We start from the raw sequence: 20,922 nt of genomic DNA, 5'->3' as shown, positions 1-20,922 counted from the left end.
CCCGAGATTGACTCTATTTCTTGCCGATCTTACTGATTAAAGTATCGAGGATGATTGAAATCATCAAGGCAAGAGTGGATGGTGAGCGGGTATTCAGCACCGTCTACCATCCTCTCTCTTCCTGATGCTGGAGGAAGGAGTTTGACAGTGAAGGTCTCTCTCTCCCCCTTTCATCAGCTGCTCCTGGAGGAAGGTCCCAGTGTCCAAATGGGGTCTCTCTCTCTCTCTCTCTCTCTCTCTCCCTCTCCCTCTCTCCCTCCCCCCCCCCCCCCCCCCCCCCCCCCCTCACTTGATGCTGCCAGAGGATGGTGCTGGAGTCTGGGGTTTTGGGCAACATTTAATTGATGCAGTTTGTGGATCGGACTCTGTAGTTCACTTTATGATGTGTTTCTGATTTCTGGTTACTCCTTTTTTATTGTGATTTTGTGCGATTTTGATCATGGCAGACTGGCCTGAAGTTACAGAACAGCACAGAGCTAGATCGAACTGAACTGAATATGCCTGGACTGGCTTGATGATATGTGGTTTGGTGTTTTATATTCTGTGTTTTTCACTCATTTTTTTTGCCATTTGTTTGATTTGTTTTTTTTTTGCATATTGGGGGTTTGATGTTTTTCTTTAAATGGGTTCCATAGTTTCTCTTTCTTTGTTTTGTAGCTGCCCGTGGGAAGACGAATCTCAGCACTGTATATCGCATGCATACTTTGATAATAAATGTACTTTGAAGCTCTGAATCTTTGACTTTCCATCTGACAGGATGCCATTGTCAACTGGGATTCACTTTAGGAGTTACGGGCAGACACCTAACCCTGATATGGGCAGCTAGGTGTCAATAAGCTGTTCAGTACTGGGGGCTGTGTGAGATGGAGCAGTAAGATACAGTCGAGTAAGTCACAGGACATGGAACTGTACAACACCACACAAGACATCTGGCACACACTGTTGTGTTGATCTTGATGCCTACTTATACTTAGTGCCCTCTTCCTGTGGCTCATCCATATCTCTGTGTTCCCTTCATTTCCGTTTGACTAACTGAAAGTCTCTGAAGCTCCACCAACCTGTCTGCTTCCACTACTTCCCCATGGCAACCTATTCCAGGCACCATAAAAAGATTGCCCGCACGTTGCTCCTAAGCCTCCTCTCTCTAATCTTAAAATCATATTCTCTGGTATATGACATTCCTATCCTGGGGTAAAGATTCTGACTGTCTACCCTATCTGTGCCTCTCATAGTTTTAAAAAACCTCCATCAGGTCTCCCCTCAGCCTCTGATGTTCTAGGGAGAACAACCCACCTTTGTCCAGCCTTTCCTTACAGCTCATGCCCTCTAAGCCAGGCAGCATCCCGGTAAGCCACTTCTGTACCCTCTCCATAGTCTTCATATCCTTCCCATAATGGGGTGACCACAATATTATTCACACAATACTCCAAGTGTGGTTTGATTAAACTTTTATACTGCTGTAGCAGAAACTTTCTGACTCCTACACTCAACAACTTTACAAATGAACACAAACATGCCATAAGCCCTCATTATCTCCTTATCCAATTTACGGTATCCACTTTATGGAGGTCAAGTTCACAATGCCATTAAGGGGTCTACTTTCTCCTTCATTTGAGTTCCCAAAGTGCGACACCTCACAGTGCCCATACTAAACTCCACCTGCCACTTCTTTTCCCATATCTGAACAATAACTTGAAAATGCATGCACAGATATACATCTCCAATCTAAACGTGAACTTCTCCACAAAATCCTCCACACTTACTGGTAGGGCGAGAGACCCAATGTCAGTGTTCACTTCCAGGCTAACATGGTCAGGATGATGGTCTCCATCATCTATGTTGGGTTGGCCGTGTGGCTCACCTGACTGACACCAGACCCCAAAACAGGTGGTAGGTGGGCGGAGAAAGGGATTCGTGGATGAGTTCAAAGCTTCCTTGAAGAGATGCAGCAATTCCCACTGACTTCTGGAAAACTTTTGCCCATGGGCGCTCAAAGTGAAGAAACAGCATTCAAGATGGTATTGAGGTCCTGAGGCCACACATTGGGAGCTCATGGAAAGCTTTTGAAGTGTTGCTGCCCAAAGGGTTGCAGACTGTATATTCCCCTCTATATAAGTTCCCCCAGCATTTTGTGGATTTAGCTTGGAGATGCATCTGACCAGTATGGACCTGTTGGGACAAAAGCCTGTAACAGGCTCAATGTGATAGTGGAAAAACTTGGTGCTGTTACAAAAGTGATATATTTGCAGCATTCAGTCCTGACCTGGAATTGTAGCCACTGATTGGTAACATGTCACTGACATTGAATGCCAAGGGTATATGGTCAGACTGTCATGTTAGAGGTGATCTTTGCCCGTGGCATTTGTGACACAGCATCGACTTGTCACGTATCAGCCCACGTCTGAACGCTGTGTACGTTTTGCTGCATATGGACTTGGGAAACTTTGATGTTACAGAATTGTGAATTTAATGGAGCATTGTGCAATAATTAATCAGCTACGAGGGAAGAAGAAAGGTCATTGCTGAAGCTGAGTGCTAATGGCAAAACCCAAATGGGCATCAGTGAGTAGGTTACTGGTAAGAGCAACCTGATAGCTATATTGACAACATATTCCTTTGCTTTGCTAATGACTTGGAGAGGATTGACTGGATGGTAACTAGCTGCATTGGATCTGTCCTACATTTCGTGAACAGAATATATCTGGGCAGAATGCCATGTTGTTAAGTAAATGCCACTGTTCTAACTGTACTGGGAAGCTTGGCTAGAAGCACAGCGAGTTCTGGAGAATGTTGTGAGTACTGCATTTGGGAATTTAACTAGTCACATAGCTTTTTTCATCTGCAGTGCTCTCAACACTACAGCAGTGATTACATAAGGCACAGCAGGAACTGGACATAAGGCTCCTCAGCCCTGCTCTGCCATTGAGTAACATTGTGAATGATCTTTGGCCGTGATCCTGTCATCTTCACTGATTGGCATATTCCCCTGCGGTCCAAAAGTCTCTGTGGTCCAAGGTCTCATTCCTGAATAAGCTTAATCATTCAGCATCTGTACTTCTTTCATGCTGTGGAGGAATGCTGCTGTGGCACGCTCCCTGCTGCTGGAGGACATGATGAGGGATGCACTGAAACGTGGCTCACTGGGGAAGGACCACAGTGTAGGGCTCCTCCGCTAATAGACAGGGACAGACACACTCAGAGATGGACTTCAAAAGCTGCCAGAAGGTCATCAACTTGGTGAAAGGCGCTCTTTGGTCTGCCTGAAATTTGTTGGTCTTCTTTCATGTGACCTTGCAAATTTCATCACCTCACATTTGCTGGGATTAAACTCCATCGGCTACTTCTTTGCTTAAATCTGAAAATTAACATAGTGATTCATGCCGAGATATACATCTCCAATTTAAACATGAGAATAGGTTGAGTGAACTCGGCCTTTTTTCTTTGGAGCAACGGAGGATCAGGGGTGACCTGATAGAAGTGTATAAAATGACAAGAGGCGTTAATCATGTGGACAGTCAGAGGCTTTTTCCCCAGGACTGAAATGGCTAACACGAGAGGGCCCAGTTTTAAGGTGCTTGGAAATAGGTACAGAGGAGATGTCAGGGGTTTAAGTTTTTTACGCAGAGAGTGGTGAGTGTGTGGAATGGGCTGCCAGCAACGGTGGTGGAGGCGGAAAGGATAGGGTCTTTTAAGAGACTCCTGGATAGGTACATGCAGCTTAGAAAAATAGAGGGCTATGGGTAACCGGAGGTAATTTTCATAGTAAGGACATGTTCAGCACAGCTTTGTGGGCCAAAGGGACTGTATTGCACTTCTATGTACTTCTCCACAAAATCCTCCAAACTCTCTGCTGGGATGAGTGACTCAATGTTGGCATTCATTCCAGATTAACGTTGTCAGGGTGATGTGATCCGTCATCGATGGCACTGCGAGATGTCCTCAAGTGAATTGTGCATTCCAAGTTATAAGAGTACACACTGAAGGATGTGCTGAAGCTTGAAGTGGCCAATGCAAAGGCTCCATGGGGAAGGACCACAGTGTGAGGTCCTTTAGAAGAGAACATGGAGAGACTGATTATCTTTCCCTGGTTTATTTGATTTAAATCTTGCTCCTTCAATCATTGCCACTCTACCACTCCTTTGCCCTTTGCTCCACTTATAATTTTGTATCTTCTGCTAAATCTGTCACCAAAACTTCCAATTGTTATAAGGACCACCCAGCCAGCTTATCTCTTGTCTCTCCACTCAACAAGTCCCTCGCATCAAGAATCCTTCAGAAGAGCTTTCATTTCCATCTAAGCTTTGAATCTTGTAATTTGGGTTTGTAATGCTTCGTGCCATTCTGACCTACTGCCACATTGGCAAAGGCTTTACCTACTGAAGCACTGAGGGGCCTCTACTGCAGAAGTCTGTCTGATGAAAAGTTCGAGAGCTACTCCAGCATTAATATCAAGAAGGTTTAGATCAACTTTTGGTTTACATAAGAGCATCCTTCAGGAGAGTGAACCCACGGAAAGCGTTTTGCCCAGACAGTGTACCTGGCCGAGAGCTAAACTAATAAACTGGCTGCATTGTCTATTGATATCTTTTACCTCATGCTTCATCATTCAGAGGTACCCATCTGCTTCAAGCAGGTTTCAATCATACTGGTGCTCAAGAAGAATGTGGTAGCATGCCTCAATCACTATTGTCTAGTATCACTTACATATATTGTGATGAAGTGATTTGAGAGGTTAGTCACAAAGAGTGACTTGGATCCACTCCAATTTGCCTACCATCACAACAGGTCAACAGCAGATACCATTTCATTGGATCTTCATTCAGCTCTAGAACATCTGGACTTGGAAGATGCATACATCAGGACGTTCTTCATTGACTACAAGCTGTCAACACTATTATCTCCATGAAACGAATTAACCAGCACCAAAACCCAAACTTTGATACCTCCTTGTGTAACTGGATCCTCGATTCTCTCACCTTGAATAACAACCTTTCTCTCAATGCCAGCAAAACCAAGGGGCTGATTATTAACTACAGGAGGAAGAAACCGGAGGTCCGGGAAGTCCTCATAAAGAGATCAGAGGTTGAGAGGTCAGCAACTTCAAACTCCTTCATGTTATAAGAGGATCTGTCCTGCAACTAGCATGGTGGTGCTATTACAAAGAAGGTGTAACAGCACCTCTATTTTCTTCAAAATTTGCACAGATTTGCCATCTGAAAGTTTGACAAACCTTTATAGATGCACAGTTGAAAGTATCCAGACTGGTTGCATCACAGCCTGGTACAGAAACACCAACGCCCAAGGGTAGAAAAGCCTACAGTACATAATGGACACGGGAGAGCAAAACCCTCCCCACCATTGAGCACATCTACAAGGAGCTCTGCCACAGGAGAGCAACATCCATCATCAAGGATCCCCACCATACAGACCATGCTCTCTTCTCACTGTTGCTATCAGGAAGGAGGTTCAGGGGCATTAGGTCCCACACCACCAGGTCCAGGAACAGTTATTACTGTTGAACCATCAGGCTCCTGAACCAGAGTGGATAACTTCACTCACCTCAAACCTATGGACTCACTTTCAAGATCATGTTCTCAATATTATTTATGTATGTAAGACCATGACACCTTCTGTGCCTTGTCATGCCCGTCACTCTCCTTGGAGCATTGCAGTGCTGCCTGTCTGATCATTGGATCTCACAGTAGATCTCATCTACCCAGTCTACCAGAGCTGACTTCTCATGCTAGGACAGGTGTTGTCCTACCTCACTGGGGTATCAGTCCATGGGCTACCCTTACCTGGTTTAGCCCACCTGTCGAAGCGGTGTACCCGGGTGTGGCCATTGTCGTATGCAGACAGCTACTTGGAGCCACGGATGAGAGCTGAGTGTCCAGTGTGGACCAAAGGTGGGTGAGCTGCCCCAGAATGGACATGACAAGCCCCTTTGCCAGAGGTGCTATCCCTCCCTGGGCACCCTGTACATCCCCTTTTTGTCTATCTATCTGTTTATTTATTCATTGTGCCTGCACAGTTTGTCTTCTTTGGCACACTGGCTGCTCGTCAGTCTTTGCTGTGTGTGGTTTTTCATTGATTCCATTGTATTTCTTTGTTCTACCGTGAAAGCCTGCAAGAAAATAAATCTCAAGGTAGTATATGGTGACAAATACGTACTTTGGTGATAAATTTGCTTTGAACTTTGAAAGAAGTACCGTATATAAAAGTATGAGATATCGATAGGATGGATAGTGAGGTCCTTTGTCTAGAGATGGTGAGGGAAGTGTTTAAAGGAACATTATGAGGCAAATTATTTTACACAAAGAATGATAGCTGTCTGGAACGTGGTGCCTGGGGAAGTGTTGGAAGTGGCATAATAACAGCATTTAAGATGCAATTCGGGAATGTAGGGATATAGACCATGCCTTGGGAAAGCAGCCAGTGTAATCAAAGTCTCCTCCCACCCCATTCCACCAGGCAGAAGATACAAAAGCTTGAGACCACGTGCCACCAAGCTCAAGGACAGCCTTTATCCTGCTGATATTAGACTCTTGAATGGACCTCTTGTACAGTAAAGACAAACTCATGATCTCACAACAACCTTGTTGTGTTCCATACTCCTTATTATCTACCTGCATTGCCTTTATCTGCAACTGTAACACTACACTCCGTATTCTGCTCTTGCTCTTCCTTTTGACGTAGGGATACCTTGAAATGATCCGTAAGGATGGCATGCGTAACAAAGCTTTTCACTGCAGCTCAGTTCGTGTGACGATAATAAACCAATTTGCCGTAGGAAGCATTCTGACTGGATGCATAACAGCTTGGTACGGCAACTGCTCTGCACGTGACCGCTAGGAACTGTGAGTTGTGGACACAGCTCAGCACGTCACAAGAACATGCTTTCTCCTCATGGACTCTGTCTACAGCTCAGTAAAGAAGCCAGCATAATCAAAGACCCCCCCCCCCCACCCACCCCGGACGTTCTGTCCTCTCCCGTCGGGCAGCAGTCACAAAAGCCTGAAGTACATACTGCTGTTCTTCTATCTCACTGTTATCAGATTCTTGGAAAAATCACTTGTGCAATAAAATGGAATCTTGGCCTCATAATCTGCCTTGTTATGACCTTGCGCTTTATTATTTAAAACTACTGCACTGCAGGAAGCTGTAAAATTAGTCAGCTCCATCATGGGTACTAGCCTCCGTAGCATCCAAGACATCTTCAGGGAGCGGTGCCTCAAAAAGGTGGCGTCCATCATTAAGGACGCCCACCACCCAGGACGTGCCCTCTTCTCGTTGTTACCATCAGGAAGGAGGTATAGAAGTCTGAAGGCACACGCTCAGTGATTCAGGAACTGTTCCTTCCCCTCTGCCTTCCATGCTTGTGACAATAATAAACCAATCTGTTACCATGTACGGGCAGATAGGGTTAACTTGGAATGGCATCGTGGTTAGCAAAGACACCACAGGCCGAAGGCCCTGTTTCTGTGTTGTACGGATTGCTATTCTATGGGCCGGGGAGATATTACTGAAATAGAGAGGGGCAAGGTCACGGAGGGGTTAAAAACTGAGGTCTTGCTTTACTGGGAGCCAGTGCAGGTCAGTGGTGGTAGGTATGTGCAAGCTGGGACCACAGAGTTTGCATAAGTTTGTTATTGACACAAATATATGCCTGAGGTCTGGTCACTGAGTGAAGGAAAGAGCTGGGACTGTGGTCTGGCCTTTCAGTGAAATAGGCCGTCTACATTTTTCCTAGAATGATGCAGGGTGCCGGCGATATCTTTCCTTCTCTGTTACTTGTTCTCCAGGCTTGTCTTCCCCCCGCATTTTGAGCATTAAACAGGTTCTCTGTGTCTGAGAACAGTTTGAAACGGGCTGCTGGAACGGTGCAGACATTTTGCGGAAGATTTGGCAATGGAAATGTGAAGGGGGTGGAGTTTGGGGGGGGGTGGTTTGTCGTGTTGTGAGAGAGATAAAACTATCCCAAAGGAACAGCGCACATGACTTGTGAGGGAACATTATCGAATAGCTCAGGGAGTGACAGGAGGCTAGATCAAACAGCTGGGGAATGTATGTGGAGAGAGAGTGAGACAGAGAAAGAGAGAGACAGAGAGACAGAAAGAGAGAGAGGGAAGAGAGGAGAGGATAGAGAGAGAGTGAGAGAGGACAGAGAGAGACAGAGAGACAGAAAGAGAGAGAGGGAAGAGAGGAGAGGATAGAGAGAGAGTGAGAGAGGACAGAGAGAGAGAGTGAGAAAGAGAGAGAGAGAGAGAGAGAGACAGACAGACAGACAGAGACAGAGACAGAAAGAGAGAGAAGAGAGACAGGCAGAGAAGAGAGGAGAGGGGAGGGAGGGAGGGAGCGAGAGAAACAGATAGACAGACAGACAGGACAGAAACAGAGAGAGAACAGAGAGGAGAGCAGAGGAGAGGAGGAGAAGAGAGAGGTGGAGAGGGACGGGGAGAGAGAAAGAGAGAGAAAGAGAGAGAGAGGAAAGTGAGAGAGAGAGAGAGAGAGAGAGAGAGAGAGAGAGAGAGAGAGAGAGAGAGAGAGAGAGAGAGAGAGAGAGAGAGAGAAGGGGGGCGGAGCAGGACTAATATCGGAGCCTATGTTGATGAGATCTCTGTTCTCATCAGACCATGAAGTATGTGTGCGTATGATGCTCGCTGAAGGAAGCTCCCAGGCAGTTTAAATCCAGTGTCACTGAACCAGAACTCGCTGCAATCCAGTCTCTTCTTGTTAAAGTCTGTGAGTGACTGCCTTGTATATTTTTAAAATTCTGTTTGGAATATTCTAGAAGTAATTTTATAACTCTTGCTTTGAATCTATGACACTGCTGTGAGTATATATCCTGATTTATAGTGATCACTGTAATTAACAAAACCTGCGACATGTCAGTTTAAAAACCCTACATATTTCTCAAACCTTTACAGTTCCTGCTATGGTACAGGGGGCATTTATTTTTAATACTGCATCTTAGGGCAGGAAAGGCAGTAGCGTTTATGTATATTGCAGGCACCCTTCTCAGGAATCTGTCTACGACTTAAGAATACTGCAGGCAATGAAGGAAGAGTTTGTTCGGGCATTTTTACTGCTGAATAAGGAGGCTGTAAACCATGCAATGAAATCCAGTTGATTTGATAACTCACAGGGTGCAGCGGTCTTGACACTGCAATTGCAGACAGAGCATGCACTATTGATCTCAGGTCTCTCTCCCTCAAAAAGATGCCAAGGCTGAGGGCTGGTTGATAACTGAATAACTGGATCAATTATAGATCTAGCAGGGGACCTACTAGAACTATTGTATGCTTGAGAGGGAATACAAAATCAGGAGTCTTGAATGTAATGAATCCAATAAGGAACTCGGCAGAAACTTTTTTGCCTGGAAAAGGGATAGAAAGGAGGGATCAGCACTGGTGGCAGAATTCAAGGCAAATAGCACTGATGTCTTATAAAGGAAGCTAGGTGAAAGTCTGAGGGGGAGAGGCATTGCCAAGGGTTGGAGGAAGCAGAGACTGTGCAAGTTGGCTATTTCTGAGCTGGATATTCCGTGTAAAATTAATTGTTCTTTCCACCAGCTTCAAAGGCACCTCCTCTGCCCCGTCTCCCCTCCTGCCCAAGCACTCCCCACCATCAAAGTCAAAGTCAAAGTAAGTTTATTATCAAAGTACCTAAATGTCCCCATACACTATCTTGAGATTTATTTTCTTGTCGGCATTTACAGGAAAATAAAGAAATAAAACAGAATTTATGAGAGGCTGTATACAAACCGGAGAAGTAAGTATATACAAAGGAAGACAGATTGTGCAAATAAAAAGTAATTAATACTGAGAACATGAGTTGTAGACTGATGAGTTGGAGAGTCGTTGAAAGTGGGCCTGTAGGTTGTGGGATCAGTTCTGAGGTGAGGTGAGTGAAATTATCCACACCGGTTCGGGAGTCTGACGACTGTAGGGTAATAACTGTTCCTGGATTTGGTGGTGTTGGGCCGAAGGCTCCTCTACCTCCTGTCTGTGGTAATAGCGAGAAGAGAGCGTGGCCTGGATGGTGGGTGTCCTTGATGATGGATGCCGCTTTCTTGTTGCAATTGCTGAGAAATTGGTTGGAATGAGTGAGCCATCTAATTCCACCAGCATACAGCCCTCTGCTTGTGGAATGCAGTCTGTAAAGATCAATAGAATGGATTTTGGAAGCTCTGTTCAGTATGCTGGCAATGCTCTGCAGTCTGTTTGGTGTTATCGACCAGAGATGAATTTACAGGCTGCTGACCTCTGTTGTTTCTCACTGTCACAGCTCTCTGTGGTATCCTGGCCATCTCACTTCACCCCCACCTCCCCCACCCACCCACCCACCCTCTAACTGGTATTCCTTCACCTTCCCCAGCTTCTTAATCTGGCTTCTGCCTCCTTCATTACCAGTCCTGATAGAAACATAGAAAATAGAAAACCTACAGCACAATACAGGCTCTTCGGCCCACAAAGCTGTGCCGAACATGTCCCTACCTTAGAAATTACCTCCGGTTACCTATAGCCCTCTATTTTTATAAGCTCCATGTACCTATCCAGGAGTCTCTTAAAAGACCCTATCATATCTGCCTCCATCACCGTTGCTGGCAGCCCATTCCACGCACTCACCACTCTCTGCGTAAAAAAACTTACCCTGACATCTCCTCTGTACCTATTTCCAAGCACCTTAAAACTGTGCCCTCTCATGTTACTCATTTCAGCCCTGAAAAAGCCTCTGATTATCCACACAATCAATGCCATCATCTTATACACCTCTGTCAGGTCACCTCTCATCCTCCGTCGCTCCAAAGAGAAAAGGCCGAGTTCACTCAACCCTTTCTCATAAGGCATGCTCCCCAATCCAGGCAACATCCTTGTAAATCTCCTCTGCACCCTTTCTAAAGTTTCCACATCCTTCCTGTAGTGAGGCGACCAGAACTGAGCACAGTACTCCAAGTGGGGTCTGACCAGGGTCCTATGTAGCTGTAACATTGCCTCTCGGTTCCTAAACTCAATCCTACGGTTGATGAAGGCCAATGCACGGTATGCCTTCTTAACCACAGAGTCAACATGTGCAGCAGCTGTGAGTGTTCTATGGACTCGGACCCCAAGATCCCTCTGATACTCCACACTGCCAAGAGTCTTACCATTAATACTATATTCTGCTGTCACATTTGACCTACATAAACAAACCACCTCACACTTATCTGGGTTGAACTTCATCTGCCACTTCTCAGTCTAGCTTTGCATCCTATCATGGTCCAGCTGTAACCTCTGATGAAGGTTACAGGATCTTGACCCAAAACATTCTTCTCCATATTATGTTTCCATGTTTATTCTTCTCCAGAGATGCTGCCTGACCTGAGGCATTCCTCCTGCAGTTTGTGTGTGTTGCTCAGTATTTCCAGCACCGGCACAACCTCTTGTGTTTATGTAGCCACCCTGCCCTCTTTGTGTTTCAGCAAGTTATTTCTTCACCAGTCCTCCTTCATCAATCACGCCTCTATCCACTGACCTGCACTTACCCTTGATTAGCAGTGTTCTAAGATGCTCCCACAATCTCATTCCTTCCTATCTTTGCAAATTCCTCCAGTCCTATAAAATCTGAAAAATCCGTGTCCCTCCATTACTGACCTCACCATCATTCTCAGATATAATTGCTCTTTCGTGGCCCTCAAGCATGTTCTGGAATTCTATCCCTAAACCTCCCATCTTTCTACAAGTCTTTCTCCTACTCTTTCTCCCTTTAAGGTGTTCTTTAAAGTCTACCTAAGATCATGGAATTGTTACAAAGAAGCCATTTGACCATAAGTATACCCAATGATTTGGACTCCATAACCACTTGTGGCAATGAATTCCACAGATTCACCATCCTCCGGGCTAAAGAAATTCCAACTCATCACTGTTCTAAAGGGACGGCCTTCTATTCTGAGGCAGTGTCCTGTGGACCTAGACTCCCCCATTATAGGAAACACCCTCTCCACATCCACTTTATGTAGACTTTTCAGGTCTATTTGGCCCCTGAAGTTTGGAAAGTTTTCCCTTCAGTAGTTATTGTAATTTGTTTTGAAGGGCTCAATTGATTCAGTTTCTATTACCGTTTAATACTCTGAGTTTTAGATCATTAGCCATTATCGTATGAAACAGCTTTCCTCTTCAGTGGAACTATTGATCATCTGACCTACTATCTGCTTACGTGGCTTTGTGCCAATTTAGTCACGGTGAAGCGAGACTCTGTGGAACATTCAAGGCACTAAATAAATGAAGGTTGTGGCTGACCAAGGGAGGCATTAACAGGTAATGGAAATCTTTTACCAAATAGTGGCTCATTTTTCTTTGTCTTGAGGGAAGATTCTGCATCATTGCTCCCTGATTTCCCAAAGGAAATTATGTAAAGCTGTTTGTTGGTCAGTCATGGCTCAGTGGGTAACATTCTGGGACTTTGCAGATCCAGGAAAACATAATCCAGACTGGCAGTTCATTACAGTGCTGAGGGATGTCCACTCAGTAATCCGGACTGGCAGTCCTTTATGGTGCTGAGGGATGTCCATTCAGCAATCTGAAGCATCTACTGTCCATTTCCCTCCATAGGTGCTGCCTGACCTGCTGAGCTCCTCCATCTTTTTGTGTTTTGCTATAGAATGGCTCTGTTCCTGTGAACTGTTTGTAACTAAACAGTTCGCAAGTCAGAAATGCAACTGTAGCCAGGTTCCCACGTGGCAGAATGTGCCGGAAACCCTGTAGGATCTGGTAAACCCAACCCACCTGTTCATAAGTACAGAACCCGAGCACTTTCGCTCCATCTGTCACAACAGGCAGGATTTCCTGATGGCCGCTCATTTTAATTCTACTTCCCATTCCCACTCTGACGTGTTATTTCACCCTCAGGTTAGAGGAGCAACACCTTATATCCTGTCTGGTTAGCTTTTAAACTGTTGGCATAAACATTGATTTCTCAGTAATTATCCCCCCTTCTCCCCTCTCTCTCCCCTCTTACCCCCTTCTCTTCTCCTCACCTGCCCTTCACTGCCCTCTGGTGACCCTTCTTCTTCTCTTTTTCCCATCATCCTCTGTCTCACAGATTCCTTCCCATCAGCTCTTTACCTTCCCCCTATCATCTTCCAGCTTCACTTCATACCCCTCCCCCAGCCACTCACCTTCCCCCTCACCTGGCTTCACCTATCACCTGCCAGCTTGTACTCATACCCGTCCATCCACCTTCTTACTTTGGTTTCTTCCCACTTCCTTTCCAGTCCTTTTTCACTCATCTCTCCTCCATAGATGCTGCCTGACCTGCTGAGTTCCTTCAGAATTTTGTGCGTAGCTTCCGATATACCACTGTACATAAATCCTGTATTAACTTGTGGTTTTTGCAAACCTGCTGTGCACAAAATTGTTGTCATGTTTCCCACGTGGCAGATGTGACCACACCTCTCCAATTTGGGAAGCTGTGAGATTATGGAAAGAGTACAAAGGAAAATCTTCCTCTTCTTCAAACTTGATCCCTCCCCTCCCCAGTACCCATTCCATTCTTAAGGTCTCCCACCTACTAGAGGTGGAAGAAACTGCAGCTTTTCTTTTTAAAGGCTGCAGAGATTGAGGATGAATTGAGCGTTTTCACAGTGTTAGATTTTCATTCAGCTGTGGACAGTGTGCAAATGTAGTTGAGGTGACCCAGTTCAATTGTGAAACAAACCCCGGGGTTTGTAGACCAAGTAAATGCGAGAGGAGGTTTCATCATCTCTGTGTCTCATGGTAAGCCCTTCCTCTTCCCATCGCACCCCCCCCCCCCACCATCTCCTCACCCCCACAGTAAAAGTCAACTGAATACATCGAACTTGTGTGATTGCATGCAGTGTTTGGAAGCCTAGGTTCATTACATCACATCTTGCTGAACTTTGCCATTGTTTGGTGATTACCCTATTGCTTTCTGACAGATTCTTCAAAAACCAGGCAATTCATGGTTGAAAATACAATTCCGTTCCAAACTGTGTGTTTACGCAACCAGGGGCAACAGACTTACTGCTTAGTAACCGACTGCAATGCTCCATTAGTAAAAGGATGCCTCGACAGCGCTAGCCGGGGCCCTGCAGAGAGGATGATTATCGCCACTCTCTATGAGAGGGCGAGTGGTCCAAAATTCAGGGAAAGGAGTTTGAATTTGTGTTGCATTTTCCAGAGCCTTGGGTTACACCAAAGGACTTCTCAGCCAATAAAGTACCTCTAAAGAGGGCAGGAATATAAGGTGAGAGGGTGAAAAGTTCAAGTACGAACCATGGATCAAGTTATGTTACTGCGAGTCATGGGTGCCTGGAATATGCTGTGAGGGGTGGTGGTAGAGTTACTTACAATAGAGATGTTTAAGGGGCTCTTAGGTAGGCACATGAACATGCAAAAAATGGGGGGTATAGGGACTAAATGCATGCAGCAGGGATAAGGTGTCATAATTAGTTCAGCTTAACATTGTGGGCTAAAGGGCCTGTTACTCTGCCATACTCTTCTAGGTTCTATGGTCTATATTTCAATTGCGGTCACTATTGTAAGGAAGGAAACCCAGCATCTAATTTGAGCACAGAAAATGATGAAATAGTGGTGCGATAATATTTTGTATTGCGATTGATTGAGGAAGAACTTAAGCACTTGTGAATTAGGAACAACAGACCATTTAGGCCTTTGAGCCTGCTCCCCCATTAAGTAAGATCATGGCTGATGACACATTATACTCAAAGTCTATTTTCTCTCCTGTGCTCTGGCTTATTAAGAATATATCTACCTCTGCATGAGTTATTTAATTTAACTATTTAATATACATACAGTATATACATCCTGTGGTTCACAGTTTTGTTCCTCTATGTATTGCACTGCGCTGCTGCCACAAAGACAGTAAATTTCACCTTTACCATTGACATTAAACCTGATTCCGATTCTGAAATAAAATCCTGCATTCGCCAGTCTTTCTAGAGAGTCCCAAAACATCATAAGACCATAAATCCTAGGAGCAGAATTAGGCAATTTAGCCCATCAAGTCTGCTCTGGTAGTTGATCATGGCTGATTTATTTTCCCTCTCAACCCCATTCTCCTGTCTTCTCCCCTTAACCTTTGATTGCCTTACTAACCAAGAACATAGCGACCTCCACTTTAAATATACCTAACAACTTGGCCTCTACGGCGGTCTGTGGCATAGAGTTCCACAGATTCACCACCCTCTGGCTGAAGCAATTCTTTATCATCATTGTTTTAAATGGATGCCCTTCGATTCTGAGGCTGTGCCCTCTGGTCCTGGACTCTCCCACGACAGGAAACATCTCCTTCACATCCATTCTATGTAGGCCTTTCAGGCCTATTTGGACCATCGAGCCCGTGTCAGGACTGTGTATGAGCAATCCAGATAGTCCAATTCTGTAGCCCCTCCCCTGCACTCTGGAAAATTTTCCCTTCAGTTTTAAAGGGCCCAATTGATTCAGTTCTTATCACCCTTTAAGGCTCTGAGTTCTAGATCATTAACTATTATTCCATGAAACAGCTTTCCTCTTTGGTTAAACCTTTGATCATCTGACCTACTATCTGCTTATGTGGCTTTAGACACGGTGAATTGAGCCCCTGTGGTACAGTCAAGGCACTAAATAAATGAAGGCTGTGGCTGACTTAGGGAGGCATTAACAGGTAATGGAAATCTGTTACCGAACAGTAGCTCATTTTTCTTTGTCTTGAGGGAAGATTCTGCATCATTGCTCCCTGATTTCCCAAAGGAAATTATGTAAAGCTGTTGGTCAGTCATGGCTCAGTGGGTAACATTCTAGGACTTTGCAGATGCAGGAGGACATAATTCAGACTAGCAGTTTATTACAGTGCTGAGGGATGTCCACTCAGTAATCTGGACTCCATATGAAGGCTCTCAACCCAAAACATCTACTGCCCATTTCCCTTCATAGATGCTGCCAGACCTACTGAGTTCCTCCAGCTTTTATTGTGTTCAGATGAAGAGTTTCACCCCAAAATATCATCTCTCCATTTCCTCCTATAGGTGCTGCCTGACCTGCTGTGTTCCTCCAGCTTTCTGTGTGTTGCTATAGAATAGCTCTGTTCCTGTGAACTGTTTGTAACACAAATGGTTTGCCAGTCAGAAACGTGACTGTAACCAGGCTCCCATGTGGCAGAAGGCGGCGGAAACCCTGCAGGATCTGGTAAACCCAACCCACTTGTTCGTAAATCGAGAACCCGAGCACCTTTGCTCCATCTGCCACAACAGGCAGGATTTCCTGATGGCCGCTCATTCCCATTCTGACGTAATGGTCCATGGCCTCCTCCAATGCCACCCTCAGGATGGAGGAGCAACACCTCATATTCTGTCTGGGAAGCCTCCAGTGTTGGCCTTCTAATATTTAGCAGGTTTCAATGAGATCCCCCTCATTCCTCTAAACTCCAGCGAGTACAGGCCCAGAACCATCGAGCGCTCTTCATACATTAACCCTTTCATCCCCAGGATAATTTCCATAGAATTTTGAGAAAGAAGCTCACTCCATGAGACAAACAAACTTAGAGTCTGCATGGCCATTTAGTAGCAGCATGGTCTATCCGTCCCTATCTCAACTCTGCATTCTTGTCTACTCTTGCTACCCTTTCAACTAGTTGTTTAAACAGGGTCTGTCTACCTCCATCTTAAAAATATTTCAGGACCTGGCTTCCTCTACCTTTTGAGGAAGAGAGTTCCAAAGGATTATGAGCTTCTGAGAGGAAAGGATAACTGACCTGTCTCTGAAATGGCAAGCCCTTTAATTATTAAGCAGTAAGCCTTAATGTAGCTTCACCTGCAAGAGTGGACATTCCTATCCTAACACACCCTCCTCACCATCACTCACTCTTCAAAATTTCAGCAGCTATAAATAAACCCTGTCTGTCCAACCATTCAGAGCCATAGAGTAATAGACCACAGAAGCAGGTCCTTTACTCCACTGTTTCCATGCCAACCGTCAAGTTCCAACTTATGCTAATCCAATTTGCTAGTGTTCAGTCCATCCTTGTGATTCAAATGCTTGTTTTATTAACCTCCTCCTCCAAAGCTGGCATGATCCTGATTTTAAATAAGCAATCCCTTATTTTTAAACAAGTAGAATGTTCTATGTTGCAACCACCCTCCACGTGGGGGAAAAAGTCCCCCCTTCGAAATGACATACCAATTATCCTAAACCTACGCCCTCTGGTTTTAGATATTTCTGCCTTGGGGAAGGTTTCCTTCTATTTACTCTATTTAATTCATTCATAATTTTGTGTACTTCTATCAAAACCCATGCCTCCCTACATCCCCACCCTCAGCCTCCTTCACTCCAAAACAAGCACAGCCCATTCAGTCACCCCCATCTGTATCCCAGGCAACATCCTAGAAAACCTACTCCGCACTTTCTTCAGTGTGATCACACCCCTAGTACAGTGAGGTGACCAGATCTATGAATGCTATTCCAGAGTGGATGGTCTTTTGCTCATATGTCAGTCCATCAGTACTGGCCAGGTCAGTAGAGATAATTCTTCTTTAACCAAGAGAGCAGGTTGGACTTCACTTAATATCTCATCTCTTGTAGTGTGGCACTCCTTCAGCACCACTGCACTGTCAGCCTAAGTATGTGAGTAAAGGTCCCGTTTAAGTGACTACCCATCTTTTCAGTGGGACCTAAACATACAACATTATGACTGAAAGCAACCAAATGAGACAGTGAAGTAAGTTAGACCAACCTGCTCGTAATTAGAAGCAGGGATTTTTTGTGTACACACTTGAATCACTCTGTTGGACCTTTGCTACTTAGTAGCAAGTTGTTGGAAAACTATCATTTGGGTTTCTATTTCACACTATGAAGACTGATGTCAATGCTACGAGCCCCAGCTCTCTGGACTTGGGATGGGTAGAGGATAGGAGATGGATATTCATAAAGACAGGAGGTTCTGCAGATGTTGGAAATCTTGACCACACTTAAAATGCCGAAGCAAGTCAACAAGTTAAGCAACATCTAAGGAGATAAATAAATAGTCAACATTTTAGGCTAAGACCTTTCCTCAGGGTTGGAAAGGAAGACTGCATAAGCCAGAATGAGAAGGTGAGTGTAAGGAAATGGGGGAAGGCTGGCAGGTTATAGGTGATATCAGGTGAGGGGAAAGGTGGATGGTTGGGGTAAGGGGGAATGATGTAAGAAGCTGGGGTAGGTGAGGAGAAGAGATGGGGTAAGAATGTAACCAGAATGAGGAATGGTAAAAGAGAGAAGCTCGGAGGGGGAGAAATTGCCAGAAGTGGAGAAATCAAAGTTCATGGATTTGGCTGTGATGCCTTCTACTGTTGAGCAGCTTACTGGCAAGACTGTGCAACCAGCAGTGACCACCCAAATGAACAAACAAAAAATGGGAATCATGAGATGATAGATGCATTGAGTGATGCAACATAATGGAGGCCATTCAACCCATTGTTTTGATGCCAACTGTTTGAAAAAGCCAATACCACTACCACAGCATCTGCCCAAGCGTCTTGCAATATCTTCAACTTGAAATATTCATTCAACTCTTTCCAAAGTTAGTGCAAATTCGGCCACTACCACCTTTGAGCTAATGCATTCAAGCTCAACAATAACTAACCCTCAGCAAGTAATGTCTCCTTTAAGACTGAGTGATCACTGCCTTGGGCAAAGATACATTTGCCAGTGGGAGCCTGATGCTTGGTATCTCCCAAAGTGGACTGCTTAACGCGGTATCTGGAGGAATCTTGAAACCTGTTGAATTGGGAGCAGCCTGATGGGAGACCGGAAGTCTTATCGCAGAGGAACAGATGTGCCCTTTTCCACATAAACTTCCTTCCTCCTTAGCTGCAGAGGTACATCAGAGTCAACAGCCATGATGGGTTTGGACTCAGATGTTAAGGCTGCAGACTTCCAGCTCAGGCTCAGCACCTCAACAAATGGTGCTCAGAATCAGGATCAGGTTTATTATCACTGACATATGTCATGAAATTTGTTATTTTGTGGCAGCAGTACAGTGAAATACCCGAAATAAAATATAAATTACAGTAAGAAATATACTGTACATTCAGTGGCCACTTTATTAGGTGCACCTATACGCCTGCTTATTAACGCAAATATCTAATCCGCTAACCATGTGGCAGCAACTCAATGCATAAAAGGTCAAGAGGTTCAGTTGCTGTTCATACCAAAGATCAGAATGGGGAAGAAATGTCATCTAAATGACTCTGATCATGGGATGATTATTGGCGCCTGATGGGGTGGTTTGAGTATCTCAGAAACTGCTGGGGTTTTCACGCTATATATATGTGAAGTATATAACTACGATGCCTAAGACTTTTGCACAGTACTGTGGTAATTCTATGAATTGCACTGTACTGCTGCCGCAGAAAAAAGCATGTTTCATGACATATGTGAGTGATGATAAATCTGAATCTGATAAGGGTCTCTATTGTGGACTGAGAGTGGGAAGGGGCAGGAAGAAGGGAATCTTGGCTAGGAAAAGGGTAAAGGAGAAGGAGGGTGTGGGGAGCTCCAGAGTGACATTGTGTAATGATCAATAACCCAATTGTTTGGAATCATATGACCTTGCATGGTATCTGCACCCATGCCACCCCATTCCTGGCACTCCTTCTCTGCCACCTGCCCCACACCTTTCCCGCAGTGCTCCAACCTCATTGGCACCTGTTGGATTTACCAACTCTCTCTCTAATCCACATTGACAAATACAGTACTATGCAAATGTTTTAGACACCCTATCTATATCTAGGTGTCTAGACCTTTGCACAGTACTGTATATATAAAAAGATAAACACATAGTGCAAAAGTAGTGAGGTAGTGTTCCTGTCTTAATTGACACATGATATAAGGCAACAATGATTTTTCATTATTAATTATTCCACTAATCGCAAATTTATTCAAGGCCATTGCAAGGGTCATGATTCTCTAGCATCTCTAGCTGAGGAACATCTTTGTCCACAGATCCTTCCAAAATGGTGCAAAATCACAAATCATGAGTGTGTTATCAAAGTGAACTTGACCCCAAGCCTTGGAGACCTTAGTGCTTGTTAAAAATTGTTTCCACTGGGGAAATGGGGAATCGTCACAGCCTAGAGCCTTGATAGCTGAAGGAGTTAGAGTACACGAAGATAGCATTAGAAAGTCATGGAGATCCAGGAGGATTGTAAGATAAGGTGGCGTTATAGCAAAGGGATGGGATGCACAATTTCAGATGTGAGAACTTTAAAATCAGGACGTGGTTGAGGTGAGAGCCAAGGTAGGTTTAATGAGTACCTTACTAATTCAACAGTCCTGGGTTGGTATATTTAACCATTAGGCTTTCAGGGCAATGTATAGCATTTATTATTTTTGGCTAAGCCAAGATTGGTTGGCTTGAGTAACAAGGCAGTTCATTCACGCAACATAAATGGACTAATTTCTTGGAGCCCAGCACATGCGTCAGTATTTTTTTGATCCCTGACATTGCATTTTCTTGACTTGCAGAAATTCTGGCTAGATAAAGCTCCCAGGGAGATGGTATGAAAGCAATCAAATAAATAAGAGCCTGAAAAATGGACAGGGATGTAATCCTATGATAAGTTCTGATATGGTTCTCTTTGATGAGCAAAATAGAAACAGCAGACAAAAAGCATTACACTATTTTCAAAGCCAGGCAGCCTTCTGGAGGCTAAAGGTCTTGAGCTGTGGTTTATCACTGCTGACATCTGTTCCAGCCACCACCCAGGGCAGCACAGTCATGCTGATATTGGACTCAATGACGTGGATGAAATGAGAACCAATGTAGTTTCTATGAATTCTTTGCCAGTGGACTTAGTTGGACAGTTTGCTGTCTTTTGCAGTCTGGTTGAACATCCAAGTTTGTGTGGTCTATCTTTGATTCCCTTATGGTGATTATTCTATTATGGAT

General features: G+C 44.6%; 1 protein-coding gene across 1 annotated transcript in view; it reads left to right on the top strand.

Annotated features, from left to right (window-relative positions):
* The first annotated feature begins 8,421 nt into the window (after positions 1-8,421).
* The window catches only part of LOC140717246 (cyclin-dependent kinase 18-like), a 129,107-nt gene continuing 116,606 nt past the window's right edge, over positions 8,422-20,922 (top strand). The window contains exon 1 of the mRNA XM_073030605.1: positions 8,422-8,742. The gene's annotated coding sequence lies outside the window, so the exon portion shown is untranslated. The remainder of the gene's footprint in view (positions 8,743-20,922) is intronic.

This window comes from Hemitrygon akajei, chromosome 27 (genome assembly GCF_048418815.1).
Source record: "Hemitrygon akajei chromosome 27, sHemAka1.3, whole genome shotgun sequence".
Classification (NCBI taxonomy): Eukaryota; Metazoa; Chordata; class Chondrichthyes; order Myliobatiformes; family Dasyatidae; genus Hemitrygon; species Hemitrygon akajei.
The sequence above is the reverse complement of the archived record's forward strand: the minus strand, read 5'-3'. Positions and strand labels throughout refer to the sequence as shown.